Source organism: Marmota monax, unplaced genomic scaffold (assembly GCF_021218885.2).
Source record: "Marmota monax isolate L192 unplaced genomic scaffold, Marmota_monax_Labrador192_F-V1.1 WCK01_AAM20220418_F8-fsc00497, whole genome shotgun sequence".
Lineage (NCBI taxonomy): Eukaryota > Metazoa > Chordata > Mammalia > Rodentia > Sciuridae > Marmota > Marmota monax.
In genome coordinates, this window is record NW_026694563.1 from 115,183 (window position 1) to 136,017 (window position 20,835).

The window sequence follows — 20,835 nt, forward strand, 5'->3', positions numbered from 1 at the left end:
TTTCTACCCTCATAACCCCTTCCCAGCCTCCCCTTTGCCCAATCCAAAGATCCTTCATTCTTCCCCCGCCCCCGCTCCCCCCCATCATAGATCAGCATCCACTAAAGGGAGAAAACATTCCACCTTTAGTTTTTTGGGATTGGCTTACTTTGCTTAGCATTATATTCTCCAACTCCATCCATTTACCTACAAATGCTACAATTTTATTCTCTTTTAATGCTGAGTAATATTCCATTGTGTGTGTGTGTGTGCGTGTGTGTTTGTTTGTGTATATATGTATACCACAGTTTCTTTATTCATTCATCTTTTGATGGGCCTCTAGGTTGGTTCCACAGTATAGGTATTGTGAATTCAGCTGCTATAAACATTTGTGTGGCTATGTCACCATACTATGCTGATTCTAAGTCCTTTGGGTGTAGACTGAGGAATAGAATAGCTGGGTCAAATGGTGATTCCATTCCAAATTTTCAGAGGAATCTCCTTACTGCTTTCCAAAGTGGATACACCAATTTGCAGTCCCACCAGCAATGTATGAGTGTACCTTTTTCCACACATCCTCACCAACACTTATTATTGCTTGTATTCTTGATAACTGTCATTTTGATTGGGGTAAGATGAAATCTTAGAGTAGTTTTGATTTGCATTTTTCTAATTACTAAAGATGTTGAACAGTTTTTTTTATATATTTGTTGATCGATTGTATATCTTCTTCTGAGAAGTGTCTGTTCAGTTCCTTATCCCATTAATTGACTGGGTTGTTTAGGTTTTCTTTCTTTCTTTTTTTCTTTTTTCTTTTTTTTTTTTTGGTATTGAGGTTTTTGAATTCTTTCTATATCTTGGAAATTAGTGTTCTATCTGATGTGTGTGTGGTAAAATTCTGCTCCCATACCTCACTGATTGTTTCTTTTGCTGAGAACAAGTTTTTGAGTTTGAATCCATTCCATTTATTGATTCTTGATTTTATTTCTCATGCCTTAAGAGTCTTGTTAAGGAAGTCGGGGCCTAATCTGACATGATGATTTGGGCCTACTTTTTCGTCTGTTATGTACAGTGTCTCTGGTATAATTCCTAGGTTCTTGATACACTTTGAGTTGAGTTTTATGCATGGTATGATATAGAAGTTTAATTTCATTTTGCTACAGAGGATTTCCAGCTTTCCCAGCACCATTTGTTGAAGAGGCTATCTTTTCTGCAGTGTATGTTTTTGGTACCTTTGTCTAGTATGAGAAACCTGTATTTATATGGGTTGGTCTGTGTATCTTCTATTCTGTACCATTGGTCCACATGTCTATTTTGGTGCCAATACTAACCTGTTTTTGTTATTATTTTTCTGCAGTATATTTTAAGGTCTGGTATTGTGATGCCCCCTGCTTCACTTTTCTTGCTAAGGATTGCTTTGGCTATTCTGGGTCTCTTATTTTTTCAAGTGAATTTCATGATTGCTTTTTCTACTTCTGTGAAGAATGTCATTGGGATTTTAATAGGAATTGCATTAAAACTGTGTAACAATTTGAGTAGTATGCCCTTTTGACAATATTAACTCTGCCTATCCAAGAGCATGGGAGATCTATCCATCTTCTAAGGTCTTCTCCAATTTCCTTCTTTAGTGTTCTGTAGTTTTCAGGTTTTTCACCTCTTTTGTTAGGTTGATTCCCAAGTATTTTGTATTTTTTGAGGCTATTTTGAATGGGGTAGTTTTTGTAATTTCTCTTTAAGTGGATTAATCACTTATGTATAGAAATACATTTAATTTATGGGTATTGATTTTATATCCTGCTACTTTGCTGAATTAATTTATTAGTTCTAGAAGTTTTCTGGTGGAATTTTTTGGATCTTCTATATATAGAATCATGTTGTCAGCAAATAATGGTGGTTTGCGTTTTTCTTTTCTTGTGCATATCCCTTTAATTTCTTCTGTTTTTCTGATTGTTCTGGCTAGAATTTCAAGGACTATGCTGAATAGAAGTGGTAAAAGAGGGCATCCCTGTCTTGTTCCAGTTTTTAGAGGGAATGCTTTTATTTATTTATTTTCATTTAGAATGATACTGGCCTTGGGCTTAACATAGATAGCTTTTACAATGTTGAGGTACGATCCTAATATTCCCAGTTTTTCTAGTGTTTTGAACATGAAAGTGTGCTGTATTTTGTCAAATGCTTTTTCTGCATCTATTGAGATGATCATCTGATTCTTGTCTTTAAGTTTATTTATGTGATGTATTACATTTACTGATTCCATATGTTGAACCAACCTTGCGTCCCTGGAGTGAACCCCATTTGATCGTGGTGCACTATCTTTTTAATATGTTTTTTGTATGAGATTGGCCAGGATTTTATTGAGAATTTTTGTATCTGTTCATCAGGGATATTGGTCTGAAGTTTTCTTTCCTTGATGTGTCTTTGTCTGGTTTTGGTATTAGGGTGATGTTAGCCTCATACAATGAGTTTGGAAGGGTTTCCTCCCTTTCTGTTTCATGGAATAATTTGAGGATTACTAGTATTAGTTCTTCTTAGAAGGTCTTGTAGAACTCAACTGAAAATTCATCTGGTCCTGGGCTTTTCTTGATTGGTAGGCTTTTGATGGTGTTTTCTATTTCCTTGCTTGAAATTGATCTATTTAAATTGCGTATGTCCTCCTGATTCAGATAGAATAGATCATATGTTTCTAGAAATTTTTTGGTGTCATCAAGATCTTCTATTTTATTGGAGTACAAATTTCAAAATAGTTTCTAATAATCTTCTGTATTTCAATAATTTCCATCATGATATTTCCTTTTTCATCATGAATATTAGTAAATTGAATTTTCTTTCTCTTTCTCTTTGTTAGCCTGGCTAAGGGTTTATTAATTTCATTTATATTTTAGAAGAACCAACATTTCATTTTGTCAACTTTTTGAATTCTCTCTTTTGTTTTAATTTCATTGTTTTCAGCTCTGATTTTAATTATTTCATGTCTTCTACTATTTTGGGTGTTGATTTGTTCTTCTTTTTCTAGGGCTTTCAGATGTAATGTTAGGTCATTTATTTGTTGACTTTTTATTCTTTTAATGAATGAGCTTACTGCAATCAACTTTCCTCTTAGCACTGCCTTCATAGTGTCCCAGAGATTTTGATATGATGTGTTGATATTCTCATTTACCTCTAAGAATTTTTTTAACTGATCTTTGATGTCTTCTGCTACCCATTTCTCTTCTAATATCATATTATTTAGTCTCCAAGTGTTGGAGTAGCTTTTATTTTTTATTTTATTATTGATTTCTGCTTTCATTTCCTTATGATATGATAGAATACAGAGTAGTATCTCTATTTTTTTTGTATTTGCTGAGAGTTGCTTTGTGGCCTAATATATGGTCTATTTTAGAGATGGATCCGTGTGCTTCTGAGAAGAAGATGTATTTACTCGATGATTGATAAAATACTCTATATATAACTGTTACATATAAATCATTTAATTGTATTATTGAGTTCTGTAGTTTCTTTGTTTAGTTTTTGTTTGGAATATCTATCCAGAGGTGAGACAGGTGTGCTAAAGTCACCCAGTATGATTGTGTTGTGATCAATTTCTTCTTGAAATTGAGAAGGGTTTGTTTGATATACATAGAACTTCCATTGTTTGGGGTATAGACTTTTATGATTGTTATGTTTTGTTGATATATGGTTCCCTTAAGCTGTGTCAAATGTCCTTCTTCACCTCTTCATCAAACCTTTGGTTTGATGTCCACTTTATCCGTTATTAGAATGGAAACCTCTGCTTGTTTACATGGCCTATGTGAGTGGTATGTTTTTTTCCCCATCCTTTCACCTTTCACCTGTGAATGTCTTTTCCTATGAGATGAGTCTCTTGAAAGCAGCATGTTTTTGGATTTTATTTAATCCAATCTGTAAATCTATGTCTTTTGATTGATGAGTTTAGACCATTCACATTCAGGATTATTATTGAGATATGGTTTGTATTCCTGGTCATTTTGGTTTATTTTTGGTTTTTAAGTTGACTTGGTTTCTCCTTTGATTGGATTTTCCTTTAGTGTAGTTCCTCCTTTTACTGATTTTTATTGTTATTTTTCATTTCTTCCTCATGGAACATTTTGTCAAGAATATTCTATAGTGCAGGCTTTCTCATTGTAAATTCTTTTAATTTTTATCATGGAAGATTTTTATTCCATCATCAAATCTGAAGCTTAATTTTTCTGGGTAGAAGATTCTTGGTTGGCATCCATTTTCTTTCAGAGCTTGATATATGTTGTTCCAGGATCTCCTAGCTTTGAAGGTCTCGGCTGAGATATCTACTGAGATCCGAATTGTTTTCCCCCTATATGTAATCTAAAACTTTAATCTTGCGGCTTTTAAAATTCTATCCTTTTTCTATATGCTAGGCATTTTCATTATAATGTGCCTTGGTGTGGGTCTGTTGTAATTTTGTATATTTGCTGTCCTGTAAGCCTCTTGTTTTTGATTTTTCCAATTCATTCTTCATGCTTGGGAGATTTCCTGTTATTACTTCATTGAAGAGATTATGCATTCCTTTGGTTTGTATCTCAGTGCCTTCCCCTATCCCAGTAATTCTTATATTTGGTCTTTTCATGTTTTCCCATAATTCTTGAAGGTTCTCTTTACAGTTTCTCACCATCTTCACTATATGGTCAACTTTATTTTCAAGACTATATATTTTGTCTTCATTGCCTAAGGTTCTGTCTTCCAAGTGATTTAGTCTACTGGTACTTTCTATTAAATTTTTTATTTGGTTTATTGTTTCCTTCATTTCAAGGATTTCCTTTTTTTTTTTTTTTTCACAGTCTCTGATTTTCTTGAAGTAACCTTTTGTTACCTGTATTTCCTCTCAATCTCTTTGGTGGAGCAGTCAATTGTTGCTTGTATTTGCTCTTTTAATTCATTCTTTGCTCTGCAGATCATTTTAATTATGTACATTTGGAATGGAATGTCAATGGAATCTATTATTGTATCAGCTTGGTGTGTTTCAAGCACTTTCTTCCCTTGTTTCTTCATGTCGTCCATGTGTCTTCCTCTCTAGCATTGTGGATTCGAGGTATTATAGTTTCTAACTTATAATCTTGTAATGATTACCAATTCCTTGCCTGCAGGAACCTGAAATATTGTCTTGTTGGTCCTGCCTGTTGTCACTAAATGGAAGCCAGGGGAAAAGCCACTGCATGCATGAGTAGATGGGGCCATAGCATGGTCGCTCTCCTCCTACCATAGAGTGGGATGGGGTCGCTGTTGTCTGCTCCACTTCCTTCTGTGTGGCAGAAAGGCTGAGGTCACTGTCATCTGCTCCTTGTATTTTATTCAAAGACAGAGTCTCACTGACTTGCTTCGAATCTCACTTTTGTTGAAGCTGGGTTTGAACTCACGATCCTCCTGCGTCAGCCTCTCAAGCTGCTGGAATTACAGGCATATGCCACCATACCAGCACTTTTTTTTTCTAATTTTTTTTTAGTTGTAAATGAACACAATACCTTTATTTATTTATCTTTATGTATTGCTGAGGTTCAAATCAAGTGCCTCACGCGCTAGGTGAGCTTTCTACCACTGAGCCACAACTGCAGCCCCTCCCTTTTTTCTTTAAAGATCCATTTATATACTATGCTGTTGTCGTGGATCATGGTTGAAGTATCTTATCTTTTGGAGATTATTGGTATTTTTAAAGATTTTTCTTTTCCTTGCATAGTTTTCCACTTCATCCAATTTGCTTCTCTCTGTTGGCTTTTCCCCCTTTCTTTTCTTTATTGCATGCTGAGGATGAAACAAACCTAGCCTTTTCTTTTTTTTTTTAATGTGTCACTGAGCATCAAACCCCATGCCTCACACATGCTAGAACGCTAGGCAAGCATTCTACCACTGAGCTATATCAGCCCTATTGGGTTTTTGGTATGTTCCCCATATTAAAGCTTTTTCTATTCTGGTTGGAGATTTTTGTTTGTCTGTGTCTATAAAGACAGTCACCACAAGTGGATTGACAGGCTAAGGGCTTCTGGGCCATGGCCCCTGAGGCTCTGTGGCTGCCCTTGAATTGACTTGGTCCTTGAGGGTTTCTCTTGTGGGCTGGTCACTTTTGCAGTCCCCTGCCTGCTGCCATGTTTCTGGATCCAAGAGGGAATGTAGGAGGGTGAGCTCCTCTACTCCAGTTCTCCTGCCCTGGTGGCTATGTGGTCCTCTTGGTTCTTAAATTGAATACTCCCTGTCCTTTGTAACTTCCCAAGACAGGTATATGTGTAGAAGTGGCCTCCAGGCCTGAGAGCCCTGCAGGTGGTCCTTCCTGTCCCTCGCCAGGCAGAGGGCAGCCTCCATGGTGGGGATGGACTCTTACCAACTGCTTCTTAAACAGACTTTGAACTCACTTCCTGTTCCCTCTCTGCCTCCTCCAGTCTAGGGTGACCTTAGAAACTAGTGTCCTTGCCTACCAGGAGCTTGTGCTTGGCCTGGCTGAGCTCATGTCTACTGTGGCCTCAGGGTCTGTGTTTTCAGGCCCCAGGAGTATCATTTGGTGTGGTCATCTTTCTACTTCCCAGTGTATGTTGCTATTGGGCTCCTTTTCTACTCTCCTCATTCCTGCTGGTTATGATCTTTGAAAAAAGCAATTTCTAATCTGTCACTGGAGACAGATTTGGGAGGAAAGGAGATGGATATGTGTTTCCAATTGTCCTTTCCACACAAGAGCTTACAATCTGTTATTAAATTAAAAACTGATGAATGGGCTACAGCAGGGTGGAGGGGAGGAAGGATGAATTCTTCCTGTGACAAAAATCCCAGCAATGGTGTTCACTTAGTTTTCTTAAGGCAGTGATTAGAAATACTGAGAAAGTAAAATAAGATGCTACCATGACTAGCAGTTTAACTTCCATGTTTCCTTGTGGTTTCCAAAGTGGATTTTGGAGAGATTGAAGCAAGACACATGGAAGACCTGAATTGCAAAAGACTGAATGAAATCATGAGTTTGAACCAGCCATTGTCCTCGGCCTGTAAGCAGATGACACACTACAACCTAGGCCCCAAGGTCCAGGAAATGGCTGAAAGGATAGACTCACTGACAGACAGCCACATCTTCCAGATCTTCTGGGAAGAAGCCGCAGAGTCATTGAAAGATCCCAAAGGGGAATATGAAAGTCGACCCCTTGCACTTACAGAGGCCTATGAGTACTTATATTTGCCTTGTTACCAAAGGTTCATGAAACTATATCAGGATCTGAAGTCAGGAGATGTCACCTTTGCAGAAATTGATGTCATCTTCAAAGACTTTGTAGATAAATACAATGACCTGACTTTGGACCTCCAGATCATGTGTGAAGTACATCCTCAGGCCCAGAGGGGCTGGATCTCAGAGCGTGTTGAGCAGATCAAGGAGTACCATAGCCTGCACCAGGCAATCAGCTCAGCCAAAGTCATCTGCAAGGTCAAAAGGATTTTGGATTGACTGGTGACTTCAGTGTTCTTTACACTTTAATAAACTTTGTAAGTTATTTTCTGGGGACTCCTGTGAGGTGGGGGCCTACCTCAGACTCCTTGGAAGCCCCAGGGATTCTGGGACGGGCAGTGTGGCAGCCCCCCTGAAAGGCTCTGTCTGGGCTGCACTGAGGCTGGAACATTCCATGGCCTGCATTTTTACCTTTGCTTGAGATAGTGTGACTGTTCCTTAGCTAGTGAGTTTTCTTGGGTCGATCTGAGAACCAAAAATTCAGGATAGAGAAACCATACTCTTTCCAGAGGAATCTTATTTCATTAGGTTATAAAAGCACAAAAGGAAATATTTTGTCAATTGTCCGGGTACCTTTCCTAGTTCCAGCAGGAAGTACCAAATGATACATTACTCCTGTCATAGGTCAGGCCTGAGTTTCTCCTTCCTATTTTTAGCCTCACATTTTTAAAGTGTGTGTGGCCTATGTTTCAATAGAGACAGGCATGATAGTGCTTAAAATTTAGCAGAGTGTGGAATTGTCTATACCTAATCTTGAAACTTTTAGCACATCTGTTACTCTCACAAACAGAGAAGCCCAGAACTGGCAGGGCTGCTGTGCAGAACAGGTTTCAAAGTCCTTGAAGGTGTCCTCATGGCACTGGGTAACTGTGGACAGTAGCTTCTGCAGTGTAGCAAAGAGGGCCATGGAGGTCATACTATTTTTGGTGCAAGAGTGTGTCACACTGTTGCTTTAGTGTCTTCTTGTCCAGGCATGTGGGAAGGCAGGCATGGGTGGTCTCTGGTATAGCCCTCAGCAGAGCTTCATCTTTCAGACTGATGACTTCGAGGCCACCCGTCATGAGAGACTGGACCAGATCAGCCCACAGCTCATCCAGGCCAAGAAGCTGCTACAGGACATCAGTGAGCCCCACTGCCAGTGTCTAGAAGAGCTGGCCCTGCAGAAGGAGCTGGTCAGCTGGCTGCACGAGGCTCTGGGAGGTATGCGGGGTAGCTCAGTTTCAAGTGTTTGCCAAGTTTTGTTCCTGAACTTGAGGACATCCTGCCTCAATCACTTGCGTGTGTTAGGTGGGGGGCAGCGTCTGCTTCCAGGAGTTTGCATCAGGGCAGCTTTTCAGAGTTCTGGTTAAAACTGTTTTCTTTTCTGCTCTCTCCATCTTTGGATGCTGGTGTCATTTTCTTCAGTATCTTGACTCCTTTTGTGCCTTCCAACTCATTCTGCTAGAGGACTAGGCAAGCTCTTGCACATAAGTGGATGTTGCTGCAGCAAGCTTGCAGAAGCTGTGCATTTCTCTCCCAGTCTAGGGCTGGGCAGCCTATGTGGTTGTGTAGATTAGATAGAGGGTGGGGGAGGGGAGGTAAGAAAGGCCAAGTAGATGGAGCAGGAGCAGCACTGGTGCACCACAGAGGCCTGGCAGGACACCTCCTGATAGCATCCAGAACTGTGCTGCTTGTACTCCTGAGTCTGCTTTGATGTACAATCTTTGATTGGTAATTAACTCGAGAATTATCTCAATTTTTTAAAATAATTAGTCATCTACATATTTTTTACCAACTGAACCTGTTTTTGTTTAAGTGATGATGTTTGTGGATTAAAGGAAATAAGGTAAACACAAGCCTGGTACAGTGCCTGGGAATTGTTTGGTAAAGGTTAGATGTTGGTCAGTGGTGTCATCATATCCTGCAAAAGAAAAGGTATCCTGGAGTCCTAACTGAAGGCAGGAAGTGGAGCAGGCCCTAGATGTTTACTTAGTGTCTATTGATGGCCTCACTAAGGATCATGCCCCAGGTATGAGTTGTGCAGCATCGTGGAGTTGTTCTGTGCTAGCCCCCTTTCTGTCTCAGGCATCACCGAGCTCCAGGTATTTGTGGACCTCGCCTCCATCTTGGCTGGAGAAAATGACATTGACGTGGACCGGGTGGCCTGCTTCCATGATGCTGTGCAGGGCTATGCGTCCCTGCTGTATAAGCTGGACAAGAAGGCAGGCTTCAGCGAGTTCATGGAACTGCTGAAAGAACTCTGGAAGGCTCTGCAAAATGACCCTCACCTGCCCAGTAAGTTGGTGAGTCTTGTTCCCGGTTCCAAGGCATGGTGATCTTGCAGCCCGAGGGAACTGCTCTGTTTTGAGGGCACATGGGCAGCCATTTAAACTGATGTTGAAAACAAGGTTTTCTCCATAAATGGAAATGCTTTTTTTGTCTTGGGTTTGGAGAGAGCTATGGAATTGCATGTCAAGAGTACTCTCCACCCTACAAGACAGGAGTGGAAAGAGCACAATAGGAAGTGTAAAAGAGGGTGTACAGTGGTTTTCTCTGAATGATAGTAATTGTCCTTTATTTTATTACTTTTGGGTATTTTTCACAATTGATATTGATTAATTTTTTATCAGAAAAAAATAAACATTTAAGTAAATTGCCTATACCAGAGTCTTAGTTAACCAGCACTACATAATTCACCCAATAAGCAGAGATGTCCAGAGGCCTGCACCCTCCTCAGGACAGCTGGTCCTGCATGTGATTGGAAGGTGGGGAGATAGACCGTTTTCCTGCTAGAAGCTCACATTCTCTTAAAATTTTCTTAAGTTGTTCAAGTCATGCTCAGGGACCATGGCAGGACATTAAGAACTTAGGGCTCCTGTTCAGTCAGGCATCTCTCCTCAGAGGGCCTTTGTTCTGAGAACACAGCAGGATGGTGGCCTCCCACCTGGCTGCATGTCCTGTGGCCATCCACCCAATCATCCATAAGTGCAGGCCACGTGCACTCCATGTGTCAGCTAGGAACCAGGCACCAGTGCAGCTACACTGAGTGGCCAGGGTCCTTGGGGACCAAGCAGGGTCCTGAGGGATCAGGCAGAGGCACCTGAGACAGCCTTAGGCATTGGGTGAGCAGCTACACCCAGAGCCCTGGAGGAGAGTGGCTGGAGTTTGCCCAGCAAGGGCAGAGGCAGGAGGAGGACATCCAGGAAGATAGTCATTCGAACCCTGGCGCATGTTCTCTGCTTTTGTCCCAACAGCGAGATTCTGCCAGGAACTTGGAGTGGCTGAAGACAGTGAAGGAAAGCCACGGATCCATTGAGCTCTCGTCCCTGTCCCTAGCCACAGCAATCAACAGCAGAGGCATCTATGAGATCAGGGCACCCACAGGTGACCAGACGGTGAGCCCTCCCAGATTCCAGATGCAGTGTTGGTGGCATGCATTGGCCTGCTGCAGAGTCAGGGTTTCAGCCACCAGAAAATGACCTCTAAACATGTTGTGCCTCCCAGATCTCCCCAGATGCCATCTTGCACCTGATCCTCCCTGGGGGTCACAGTGGCCTAGAGCCAGATCGCTCCTACACTTTGGAAGAGCTGAAGGATCTTTTAAACAAGCTGATGCTGATGTCTGGCAAGAAAGACCACAAGAGTATGGAAGTGGAGAGGTTTTCTGAGGTGAGCAGGTTCCCTGTTGCCTCAGGCTGGGTATGCAAACGGAAATAGGCAGGGGTTGGCCTCTGGTGGACAGAGTGGCTCCAGAGAGTGGAGCTTGTGGGTCTGCAGGATGCACCTTGCGTGGAGTCACATCTGAGGTGGGACAGGCCCTGGGGCCATCAGCTCCTCCAAAAGAGCATCAGAGGGATCTGTCACCACTGGTGGTTAATCCACTGCATTTAACAGGAGGTGACCAGGTAGATAGTTCTTAGGAAGAAGTATGAATGGCTTCATTTACTTTGTAAATTGGCAAAATCAAAAATCTCAAGATTCTAATGGGCACTCTTCATCAAAACTAAAGTAAGCAGGGCTGGGATTGTGGCTCAGCGGTAGAGCGTTGGCCTAGCATGGGCGGAACCCTGGTGCGATTCTCAACACCACATAAAAATAAAGGCATTGTGTTGTGTCCATCTACACCTAAAAAATAAATATTAAAAAAAAAAAAAGTAATCAAGCCAGGTGTAGTGGCACGTGCTTGTAACACCAGTGACTCAGGAGGTTGACACAGGAGGATTGCAAGTTAAAGGCCAGTCTCAGCAGCTTAGTGAGGTCTTGTCTCAAAATAAAAAGGGCTAGGGACATAGCTCAGTGGTAGACTACCCTGGATTCAATCCCCAGTACTGAAAAAAATCTGAAGTAATTGTTGACACAGGTTATTGATTTATATAATAGTCTCTCTCTCATGTAAAGTTTCTTTTCTTACAGTTTATTTGTACTTCACAATTGACATTTTTTTTTCCCCAGTGCTGGATACAGGGCCAGGGCCTGGCACATACTAGGCAAGTGCTCTACCACTGAGCACAGCCCAACCCACAGTCGACATTCTTATCTGCCACTTGATCACTTCCCAAAGATGGGAACCCACTCCTTAGGCTGATTGTGTTTCCCAGTGACCCTGAGAGAGGAGTGAACCCAAGCCCCTTCAATTAGAACCTGTGCGTGTCTAGATTGGCACGTCCCCCTCCAGTAGTTCACCGTGACATCTGCCTTATGCCCCTGTTTCCCCCAGTTATTCTGCCATGTGCAGCGGCTCGTGCAAGCCTTCCTGAACCTGTACTCTGCGGGAAACATGCTGTTCCGGACCTGGACTGCCGAGGTCTACTGCTGCCCCAGGAATGGCGTCTCCATCTGCATGGACTTCCACTTGGAGTTGGTAAGCCAGCTGACAGAGAGTGGGGATGTCACCCAGCTCCTGGAAGCCCTCTGCAGGCAGATGGAGCACTTCTTGGATGACTGGAAGGAGTTCGTGAGCAGGAAGCGCAGAGAGCACTTCTACCTCAACTTCTACACGGCTGAGCAGCTGATCCATCTGAGCACAGAGCTCAGGAAGCAGAGTCCCAGCGAAGCTGCCCTCATGATGCTGTCCTTCATCAAAGACAATTGCACCCCAGCTGACATCTTAAGGGCCACCGAGGGGTTCAATGAGGGCACCAGACACTGTGTGAGGACAGTGATGGAAGAATTACCACCATTGCAATCCTCTAAGATCAGCCTGGTGACCAAGCTGAGGGTCATCATGAAACAGTCCCTGGAGTGCATGAATGTCTTTCTGCCTGGCTGCCTGGACCTGGAGGCCTTGGGCCATTGTCTGGCTCGCCTGGCCAGGATGGGCAGGCCTCCTGTGGAGCAGTCTCTTCCTGTGGGCCTGCAGGCTGGCCAGCCCAACCTGGTCTTGTGTGGCCACTCCGAGGTGCTGTTGGCTGCCCTGGCTATCTACATGCAGGCCCCAGGCCAGCCCCTGCCCACCTTCGATGAGGTGCTATTCTGTACCCTAGGGACCACGGTTGAGGAGGTAGCCCTGCTCTTGCACCGCTGCCTGGCCCCGGTTTCCCAGGGGCACAAGGTCTACAGCCTGCTGTTTGCGGACCAGCTGAGCTATGAGGTGGCCTGCCAGGCAGAGGCCCTCTTCCACAGCCTGTGCACACAGTGTCCCCGGGAGGACTACCAGCTAGTACTGGTCTGTGATGCAGCACGGGAATGCTGCTACCTGCCCTCAGCCTTCAGCCAGCACAAAGTCCACGTCATCCCCCAGGCGCCCCTCCATGCCATCCAGGCCTACCTGGCACATCACTACCAGGTCCCGGCACAGACCTTGTCAGCGGCAGCTGTGTTCAGAGACCGGATGTGTGTGGGGATCGTGGCCTCAGAGAGAGCAGGAGTTGGTAATGAGAGTGCTGGGATGGGCAGGCAGTCTCTGAGGGCTTCCTACTGTCCCCTTTCTCTGTAGCAGAGGGCACCTCAGCTGACAACCCTCTGCAGGTGGGAAAGTGAGTCCCAGGAGGGTCTGACTCCCTGCGGTCAATGCTTCACCTAGAAGGAGCCCCCTTTCCACCCAGGTTGCAGTTCCTGGAAGCCCTGATCCTCTCCTGGCATGGACTTCTCTGCAGGTCACTTTTTTCCTGCATAACCTCCTTTGACCTATTCTGGGTTGTGTTGGTGTGAGCAGAAGAGGCACAGCTGCTCTGGCTCCAGGAGAAGAGTGCCTTTGCACCTTCCCTTTAGTCACTGTCATGTTTCCTTGGAAAGAGGTGGTGACTTCCATTCTGTTGACTTCAACCTGTGAGCATCACTGTGCCCTGTCCAGATACAACCTGTTCTCTCCCCCACTGGGGGACATGCCTCTGCTTTTACTTTATTACACTTCCACCATTGTCATCATGGGGAATTCGAGGATGCTGGGTGGGTGACAGCTCTGGACTCTGGCTTCATGTTGGAGCTGTGCTCTAATATGATGTTCTGTTGCATCAGTTTTGAATTTTATACAGAGAAGTAACTTTTAAATTTTTTTTTAGCTGGGGATTTACTGCAAGGGTGCCCTACCCCAGCCTTTTTCATTTTTTATTTTGAGATATGGTCTCACTAAGTTGTTTGGGGCCTTACTAGGTTACTGAGGCTGGCCTTGAACTTACAATCATCCTATCTTGGCCTTCCAAGCTCCTGGGATTATAGGCATGTGCCACTGCTCCTGGCTGAGAAGTAATTTCTAATCTCTCTGGAATCTGTTCCTCTTGATCCATAGGCTTAGGATCTAATTTCCTTGTTTTAACATTATAGGAAAATCTCTCTATGTGAAGAGATTGCATGAAAAATTGAAAAAGAAGTTAAACAGTGAAGAGGTGCCTTTAAAGATTGTTCGGTTGACTGACGCTCAGGTGGATGAGGGCCAGGTCCTGGGCAACCTCCTGTCTTTCTGGGATGTTCAGTATTGGAAAACGCCCATGATATTCCACTTTGATGTGACTGCTTCGGTAAGTGCCCACATGGCAACTGAATAGCCACATCAGAAGGCTCACATTCCCAGGGCCCCATCTGCTTCTCCTTGAATGAAGAGTCCCTTCCTTCTATACTTGCCTGTAGTCAGTACTCTTCTCCCAAGGAAGAAGTCAGGAGGGTCCTGGGGGTTGGGAGGAATGGTTGGCAATTGTGTATTTTCAAACCCATGCTTCTCTGTCTTTAGGTACAGACTGGAACTTGGGTCTTTCTTTTCAAGATCCTCATTTTACAATACCTAATGGATATAAGCGGGAAAATGTGGCTTCGGAACCCATGCCATTTATATATCATTGAAATTACAGAAGGAAATTCAGTACAGCCAAAGAGGTCTACAAAGCTGGTAAGTACACAGGGCATTTTCAGGTGGTCATGGCACACCTTTGATTCTGTGGCTTGAAGCCTGGGTTGACACATCTTGGTTGTTTCACTTTCACCTAGGGTAGCTGTGAGTACATGTTAGGGGAAATGCATGCTTGGACTTAGATCTTAATGATGTCTAGAATGAGAATACTCTCATGTTGATTGGTAGCATCTTGGATTCATCTGGATATGTCAGATTGGTTCCTATGTCTGGGGTTGAATTCCAGGGGTGCTGAGTGTGGAGGATTCCTCTGTTGATGGCCACTGTCTCCCTTACTGCCAGTGAAGAAGACAGTGAGACTTCATTCGTGGAAACCTATTAGCTGGTGGGAGTTCTATTGTTACACATGTGTTCATGCTTGGTGAAGAGATCAAGTCACAGGATTGGATATAGCTTTCTGGTTCATAATGCCGATGCCATAGTTGAGCTTCTGTAATGCTCTAACATGCAGATGCCAGCCTCTGTGAACAAGAGGCTGCAGAAAGCCACATGCATTCAAGTGATTGTTTTCATAAAGGTCTATCCACAGGAGACCACGTGGAGGGTTAACACATATGGGCATCTTTCAGGAAATCAAATTCTAACTTCTATTTATGTCTCTTCTTTGCAGAATCCACATGCCCCCCAGTTTAGTTTTCTTGACATCTTCCCCAGAGTCACCTGCAGACCTCCCAAAGAAGTGATAGCCATGGAGCTGAGCCCTTAGAGGAGCTTCATAGAGCCTGGAATGGATGAGAGAGAGTTCTGCAGTGCTACTTTCCAAAGACCTTACCAATATTTAAAAAGATTCCATAAAAAACAAAACCTAGACACATTTCAATACCAAGCAGGCTCTGTTGAAGGTACCCCAGAGGAGTGCATCCAGCACCTCCTCATATATTGTGGGGTCATCAACCCCTCCTGGTCTGAGCTCCAGAACTTTGCTCGGTTCCTCAACTCTCAGCTCAAGGACTGTGAGGCCTCTGTGTTCTGCAATCCAGACTTTACTGGAGATACACTACAGGGCTTCAAGAACTTCGTGGTCACCTTCATGATTGTCATGGCAAGAGACTTTGCCACACCAACACTTCATACCTCTGACCAAAGCCAAGGGAAGCACATAGTCACCATGGATGGGGTTGATGAGGCAGAGCTCTCCCCCTTCACTCTCCGGAGGAGGTGGGAGTCAGAGCCTCACCCATATGTGTTCTTCAGTGGTGACCGTGAGACCATGACATTCATAGGCTTCCATCTCCAGCCCAATGAGAATGGCAGTGTTGATGCCATCAACCATCTCAATGGGGAGATAATCAGGAAAGATGTCATGACAGAAGAACTGTACAGGGGGCTGTTGCTTCAAGGCGTGCCCTTCAATGTTGACTTTGATAACCTGCCCAGACATGAGAAACTCTTGAGACTCTGCCGGCCACTAGGAATTCCTCAGGCCTTTGACCCTGATGAAACATATGAGCTTACAATGGACAACATGCTCAAGATTCTGGCCATTGAAATGCGGTTCAGGTGTGGGATCCCAGTTATCATCATGGGAGAAACAGGCTGTGGGAAAACCAGGCTCATTAAATTCCTTAGTGATCTGCAGCGTTGTGGTGCCCAGGCTGAGACCATGAAGTTGGTCAAGGTTCATGGAGGAACAACCACAGCCGTGATTCACTCCAAAGTCTTAGAGGCTGAGAAAACTGCCTTATCCAATAAGGACTCACACCAGTTGGACACCATCTTGTTCTTTGATGAAGCCAACACAACAGAAGCCATAAGCTGTATTAAGGAAGTCTTGTGTGACCAGACTGTGGATGGCCAGCCCCTGGAGGAGGACTCAGGCTTGCACATCATAGCTGCCTGCAACCCTTACAGGAAGCACTCTCAGGAGACCATCTGCCGTTTGGAGTCAGCTGGTTTGGGGTACAGGGTCAGTGCAGAGGAGACAGCAGACAGGCTGGGCTCCATTCCCCTCAGGCAGCTGGTGTACCGTGTCCACGCCCTGCCCCCGAGCCTGATTCCTCTAGTGTGGGACTTTGGGCAACTGAATGACACTGCTGAAAAGCTCTACATCCAGCAGATTGTGCAGAGACTGGTGGACCATGTCAGGATCAGTGAAGACAAGACTCATGTGATCACAGAAGTGCTCTCTGCCTCTCAGAGGTTCATGAGGAACACTAAAAGTGAGTGCAGTTTCGTCAGCCTCCGGGATGTGGAGCACTGTGTGAAGGTGTTCACATGGTTTCATGGCCGCAGTGAGATGCTCTTGGTGAAGCTGAACACCTTTCTCTGCGAGACCAGTGTCAGCAAAAATAACTTCAGGAGAGACCCTGTCCTCTGGTCCCTGGTGATGGCTGTGGGGGTCTGTTACCATGCCTCCCTGAAGGAGAAGGAGTCCTACCGCAGAGACATTTGCAGGTATTTTCCAGAACCATATGACGACAGCAGAGTCATCCTGGACGAGATCACACACGCACAGGATCTTTTCCTGAGTGGGGTGCCTCTGAGGAAAACCATAGCCAGGAACTTGGCTTTGAAGGAGAATGTCTTCATGATGATCATCTGCACTGAGCTAAAGATACCCCTCTTCCTGGTGGGAAAGCCTGGCAGCTCCAAATCTCTTGCCAAGACCATCGTGGCAGATGCCATGCAAGGCCAGGCCGCACACTCCGATCTCTTCCGCAGCCTGAAGCAAGTCCACCTGGTGTCATTCCAGTGTAGCCCCCACTGCACCCCACAGGGCATCATAAACACCTTTAAGCAGTGCGCTCGCTTCCAGCAGGGGAAGGACCTGCAGCAGTACGTGTCTGTGGTGGTGTTGGATGAGGTCGGCTTGGCAGAAGATTCCCCCAAAATGCCCCTGAAGGCTCTGCACCCACTGCTGGAAGACGGGTGCATTGAAGGTGATCCTGCCCCCCACCAAAAAGTCGGCTTCATAGGTATTTCCAACTGGGCCCTCGACCCTGCCAAGATGAACCGGGGCATCTTTGTGTCCCGCGGCAGCCCCAGTGAGAAGGAGCTCATAGAGAGTGCCAGAGGGATCTGTTCTTCAGACAGCCTGGTGCAGGACAGGGTCCGAGGGTACTTCGCTCCTTTTGCCAAGGCCTATGAAACAGTGTGCAGCAGGCAGAACAAGGAATTCTTCGGGCTTCGCGACTACTATAGCCTCATCAAGATGGTCTTTGCCACCACCAGAGCATCTAACAAGAAGCCTTCTCCACAGGATATTGCACAGGCAGTCCTTCGGAACTTCAGTGGCAAAGATGACATGCCAGCTTTGGACATCTTCATGGCCAGTTTACCTGAGGCCGGGTACATGGAAGAGGTCAGTACCCTGGAGCTCATCAAGCAGAACATTTGTGGGAGTATGCAGAACATACTCCCAGCAGTGGGGGAACTGGAAGAAGCTGAATCCCGCTACTTGCTCATACTGACCAAAAACTACATGGCCCTGCAGATCCTGCAGCAGTCATTCTTCAGTGAGGACCAGCAGCCCGAGATCATCTTTGGTTCCAGTTTTCCCCGGGACCAGGAGTACACCCAGATCTGCAGAAACATCAACCCGGTGAAGATCTGCATGGAGACCGGCAAGATGGTGGTGCTGCTGAACCTGCAGCACCTCTATGAGAGCCTGTACGATGCGCTCAACCAATAATACTATGTCTACCTCAGGGGCCAGAAGTACGTGGACCTCGGGCTCGGCACCCATCGTGTCAAGTGTCGGGTCCACCCTGACTTCCGCCTGATTGTCATCGAGGAGAAAAATGTGGTGTATGAGCAGTTCCCTGTGCCCCTCATTAACCGGCTGGAGAAGCACTACCTGGACATCAGCTCGGTGCTACAGGGTTGGCAGAAGAGCATCGTGCAGGAGCTCACGCAGTGGGCAGAGGACTTCGCTGACGTGAAGGCCCATCAGTTCCTGGCTGGGCACAAGTACAGCCCTGCTGATGTCTTCATAGGCTACCACTCCGATGCCTGTGCCTCCGTGGTGCTGCAGGCTGTGGAGAGGCAGGGCCCCGGGGACCTGACAGAGGAGCTATACCACAGGGTGTCTGAGGAAGCCAAGCTGATCCTGCTGGACTGTGCCACACCAGATGCTGTGGTGCGGCTGAGCAACTCTGCACTGGGCTCATTTGCTGCGCAGGTGCTGTCGCAGGAATACTGGTACAAGCAGCAGCATCACTCCTTTGCAGATTTCCTCCAGGCCCAACTTCGCAATGGGGACTCTGTGTGCCATGCTATCTTCACAGAGGTGACTGCCCCACAGCCTTTCCCTTTCCTCTTTCACCCAAGAGCCCTGGTCCCTGGGGCCCAGAGGTTTTGACTCTCTTCAAGATAGTGTGCAGTCTAGGAAATGGGTGTGTTTCATACAGGCACAAGGAGGATAAGTTGAGTTAAGCCTCTTTTTGACTGTGAGTAGAGCTCTGCTCTGAGAGCAGCATTGGGCACAACGTTCAGTTCCCAGAGTGCTGGGTCCACCTGGGATGTAAGTGAATTGGCCTGCTTCCCATCCTTTGACAGAGTAAGAGTAATGGATGAGAATGTCTCCCATGCAGGTGCCCTTAGTGTGTGTCATAGGTGAAAGCTGCACTCCAGGTAGGGACATGGATCTTAGGTGGTTCTCCTTAAGAGAGGCTTTTTGCACTGAAAGAGAGGGCTGGCTGGGCCAGTGTCAGAGGCAAAGGCCTCTGTGGGACACAGGTGTTGAGTCTGAATCTGCATCTGTGCAAGAGACCTGGAGGAGACCACTGACAGACCGTAAAGTTCAAGCTTTGAGTGCTGGGTCTCACAGGGATGGAACAGGTGGAGAGACATGTGGAGGGCCTTGTCAGCAGCCTTGAGCTTTGTCTTGCCTGCACAGAGAGGAGCTATGGAGCAATGTGTATGTGGACATACCCCACTGCCCCGGTGATGGGAATACAGTGGAGCAAGAGACTGACATTGAGAGGATAGAGCTGTCAGGAGGCTGCTGGCATGGTGCAAACTGCAGACAGTTAGCAGGCAGTAAGGGGAGGAAGGAGATGGAAGACAGCCTTCCTGAGCTCACTGAAGCTTTGTGCAATCACCATGGAGAATCCAGGAACAGCAGTGGATTTGGCAGCTAGTGGTGGTGACATCCGTTTGGGATAGGTTTGGATGTCTGCTCTATGGTTGGATGTGGGAACCTGAAGCCTGTTCATAAGGATAGGCCCAGAGAAGGGGTCTGGAACTGAGTGCAATAGCACATGCCTATAATCCCAGTGGCTTGGGAGGCTGAGGCAGGAGGATGGGAAGTTCAAAGCCAGCCAGCCTCAGCAACTTATGGAGGCCCTAAGTAACTTAGTGAGACTATGTCTCAAAATGAACATTAAAAGGGCTAAAGGGGTTGGCTTGTAGCACAGTGGTAGAATGCTAGCATATGTGAGACACTGGGTTCGACCCTCAGCACCACATAAAAATAAATAAAAAATAAAGGTCCATTAACAACTAAAAAATAAATAAATTTTAAAAAAGGGCTGGGGTTGTTGTTCAGTGGTTAAACACCCCTACATCTAATTTCTGGTACAAAAAAAAAATAGAAGGGGTCTGGAGAGCTGAGGTCCTACATGCCTAGGAACATCTGGGTTTGCACCATGGGATGTGGTCCATGGCAGAGACTTGGGAACTACTGAGGGGAGGAAGAGTTGCCAGTGGCTAACTCCATCTGATAGCAGGAAGCCAGATTACAAGAAGAAGTGGCATTGTGCTGAGCCCTAAAGGATCAGGAGGCTCTCAGGTAGGGACCAAAATAGGAAAAGAGACATTGGCTTCTCAGAAGGCATCCGAGGCATCTTCTGGCTGGGGCAAGTCTTCTCTTTGTCATCTGTTGACCCTGGAGGTTCTGCTTGCCTCAGCCATTCCTTGTATGTAAAACCTGCTCGGGGTCGGGCTTCTTTTTGTCCCAGTGCCCCCTGGTCCTGGGTTCTAACCCACCACTCTGTGCCCTCGCTTGAATTCTGGCTGATGGCTTGCGCACCCACATTGCAGGTCACCACCTTCTCCAGACTGCTGACGAGCCGTGATTGCGAGGCCCTAGGGGAGGAAGTGAAGGGCTTGGCCCCGAAGCCCGTGATCCTGTCACTGCAGCAGTTCAACACCGAGTACTCATTCCTCAAGGAAGTCCGGTGAGGTGCCCTGCCTGCCCATCACCCTCAGCCCCCATCCTAGGTATATGGTATCCCATGATGGGGCATGGTAGCCACTCGGAAGGAACTCTGAGCACTGGACACTGTGAGAAGGTCATTGCTCAGCCTCATGGTATGCCCTTCCAGCCCCTGTCATAAGTGGCCTTCTCCACAGCTGTATCATCTGT

General features: G+C 45.7%; 1 pseudogene; it reads left to right on the forward strand.

Annotated features, from left to right (window-relative positions):
* Positions 1 to 20,835, forward strand: part of LOC124076906 (E3 ubiquitin-protein ligase RNF213-like) — a 94,930-nt pseudogene that overhangs the window by 36,113 nt on the left and 37,982 nt on the right.